The sequence below is a fragment of the Girardinichthys multiradiatus genome, chromosome 19, assembly GCF_021462225.1.
Source record: "Girardinichthys multiradiatus isolate DD_20200921_A chromosome 19, DD_fGirMul_XY1, whole genome shotgun sequence".
Lineage (NCBI taxonomy): Eukaryota > Metazoa > Chordata > Actinopteri > Cyprinodontiformes > Goodeidae > Girardinichthys > Girardinichthys multiradiatus.
In genome coordinates this window covers 3317619-3321058 of record NC_061811.1, presented here as the reverse complement: position 1 = coordinate 3321058, position 3440 = coordinate 3317619, and the positions used below count along the sequence as shown (strand labels likewise).

General features: G+C 41.6%; 1 long non-coding RNA gene across 1 annotated transcript; it reads left to right on the top strand.

Moving 5' to 3' along the window:
• The first annotated feature begins 898 nt into the window (after positions 1–898).
• LOC124855940 lies at positions 899–3082 on the top strand. Its single transcript, XR_007035190.1, has 2 exons — positions 899–1153; positions 2368–3082. It is a non-coding gene; the product is annotated as an uncharacterized LOC124855940 (long non-coding RNA).
• The last annotated feature ends 358 nt before the right edge of the window (positions 3083–3440 follow it).

The following is a 3440-nucleotide window of genomic DNA, read 5'->3' as shown; positions in this document are numbered from 1 at the left end:
CCAGCAGGAGTTCACTAAGAGTTCATCAATGGAAATGCAGTACAATATAAAAAATGAAGATATATGCGACATTTGAGGACTTTCATTTTTTTTTAAAATATAAATTTAATGATAATATTTAGTAAAGTTTTGATAGAAATGAAATTTGGGTGTGACTTGGTTCTGAGCCAAACTGAATCAGAATAATCCAAAATAAATCTACAAGTTTTTCTATATAAGTTTAAACTGAACTAGGTCATAAAAAATTATTTCCTTTGGGCTAAACATAAGATATTCCCAGGCTTAGGTTCTTAGGTTCTGATTTCAAAAAATCAACAACTTTGTTTTCTTTAAATCAGAAAGTAACTTTCTTTAAATCATTCATAACAAAGAGGGTTGTAAAACTTCTTGTTCAGAAATATCCCCGTTTGCCTCCTGCTTCTCAATTCCGCTGATTTTGCCACTAAGGGATATTTCTTATGTAGGTATGATGGCCTCAGCCAGCAGCAGTGCATGAAGATTTTAATGCATAACTTTACCTGAGTTAAACAGCCACCCACTGACTGGTCAGACAGGCATTTATTTAACATGCTCACTTCACTAAGCATGAACGGTCGCAGAACATTTTGCGTGATGGAAACAGTTAAATCTGCTCTAATTGCAAATCTAACACTGTTAGATGAATTCGAAAAGTCACTGCTAAATAATTTATAAAACTCATCTAAAACCATGCAAGCTGGACCAAAATGCTGTACAGAAAAGTGAATCAAACCAAGAAACACGTACACCTCAAACACTTAACCAAAAAGAGAAAATTATAAAACCTAATGTCAGGATCTGGGTTGTGTTTGTGTTTTTGTGCTTGGTACATTTGCTCATTTTCAGACGGTGCTGGAGCTCTCAGGTGTGCTGGGTGACAGGTGCGACTTATTCCACTGATTACTCTGAGGAGTACTTAAGCAGGAGGCTGCCAGCACTTTGATGCCAGAGTGTTATGCCACCAGTGGTACAAGCTCGAACCAAACACTAAGTTTATGCTTTGTTCTTTGACCTTGTATAACTTTGTTGTTGCTCCTTTTGCAGATTTGGAAAGCCTAAGCTTTGGATCTGTGTCTTCGTTTGGATTCGCATCAAGCTGGCTGTTTCCTGCTCCTGTCGTCTCCTGGATCATGCCGTAAGTGTAACCTGTCCACCTTCCCGTAAGCATCTGCACACCGAAGTCATTCCGGTCCGCTCCGATCTCACAAAGAACAGCACCCAAGAAACCTTCTATGGACTCACCTTCATTAACTTCCCCTAATCCGGATAAGTTTTCTGGTGAGGTGGGCAATTGTGGGGGATTTTTGCTTCAGTATACTTTGGTTTACCTGCTACACTCATAGTGAACCAGCGTACTATGACCTTATCTGCTCTTATTGATTCTGGCTGCGAACAGAACCTTATAGATTCTGAGATGGTAAATCAGGCAGGCATAGAAGTGGAACTACTTGAATCCCCACATTCAGTTCTAGCTCTAGACTGTAAGAGGTTACAGCAGATAACTCAACGAACAAAACCAGTTGAACTTTTATTGTCTGGCAATCATAGGGGGATGGCATCTTTTTTTGTATTTCCGGTGTCCCAAGGCTCATTAATTTTAGGTTTCCCCTAGCTGCAGAAACATAATCCACATCTAGACTGGTCTAAGTGTCGCATTGAGTCCTGGTCCACAAATTGCCATTCATCTTGTCTCCAATCTGGTTTTTCCCCTAGTCTGCCCACCAGGCCAACAAAGAGGATGAGGTAATTGATTTGTCTCCTGTGCCCTTGAGTACCATGACCTTAAGGGAATATTTAGTAAGAATTAGGCCCTATCCCTACCACCTCACAGACCCTATGATTGCGCAATCAAATTTCTTCCCGGTGCATCTCTGCCCTCTAGCAAACTCTATAACATCTCACGTCCTGAGCAGAAATCTATGGAAGATTATATAAATGACACTTTATCTGCAGGTATTATTCGGCCTTCCTCCTCACCACTTGGGGCGGGTTTTTTTTCTTTGTAGGGAAGAAGGATGGTTCGTTACATCCCTGCATTGATTATAGGGGCTTAAATCAGAACACCGTTAAAAATAAGTACCCACTTCCCCTGCTTTCGAACCCGTTTATGGTGCAACCGTTTTCTCTAAGTCAGATCTTCGTAATGCATACCATTTGGTCAGGATTCACCAGGGGGATGAGTGGAAGACGGCTTTCAAGATGCCGCTGGGCCATTTTGAGTATTTGGTCATGCCTTTTGGACTATGTAATGCTCCTGCTGTATTTCAAGGCTTAGTCAGCGACATGCTCAGAGATTTTTTGAACATTTTTGTTTTCTTATACTTGGATGACATTCTGATTTACTCAAAGGACATTCAGGAGGATCGCAAGCACGTTCGCCAAGTTCTTCATCGTCTTCTGGAGAATCGCCTGTTCGTAAAAGCCGAGAAGTGTGAGTTTCATCAGTCTTCAATCACTTCCTTGAGCTACATCCTTGAGGGTGGACAGCTACGTTCAGATCCAGAGAAAATAAGAGCAGTACTGGAATGGCCGGTGCCATTAAATTCTCACATTTTTTCTGCCAATGGACGTTCACCTTTTGAGGCCTCCCTTGGTTATCAGCCATCCCTGTTTGCTGCCGACGAAAAAGATATCACTGTGTCATCTGTCCACCAACATATCCGCCACTGCAAGAACATTTGGAATTCTACTCTCCAGAGCTTACACCATACTGCTGATCAGAACAAACGCAGACCTGCACCTGAATACCAGCCTGGACAGAAGGTATGGTTGTCTGCACGAGATATACCCCTTAAGTCTACGTCACGGAAGCTTTCGCCTCGTTTCATCGGTCCCAATGAGATTGAGACTATAATTAATCCGTCTGCTGTTCGTCTCGGTTTACCTACAAGTCTTCGTATCCATCCTATATTCCATGTATCCCAGATAAAGCCAGTGGTCTCAAGTGACCGTTTACTTTCTGTTTCCCTGTATTCACTCAACCTCTTCCCCTCTCTCCATATAGTGAGATTTACGACCATTACGTTCCTGATTATCATCTTCCAAATAAACAACCTTTTACTCATTCTGTTCTCCAGAGTGTTCTCTGTATGTGGGTCAGATCTATTGCAAATAAAATGACACCTAAAACTTTAAAAACGGACATGGAAAAAAAAAATCCAGTTTAAAAGACAAAACTACTGACAGGGTAACATCGGGGTGGTTAACTTCAGTAGAATGAGAGCCGGTGGAAAGATGGGTTTTCATCATGCAGTGGTGCAGAGGGACAAACAAGAAAATAAGACAATGCTGAGATGATTTTAGAGGAAACCTGTGATCTATAGAGATGAAATGAGATACTTTTCTCTCTTCTGTGTGTGCCCCCTGAACATCTCGGAGCAGGAAGCTTCCTGAGCTAAAGCCCCGTAAGAAACTGTCCACAT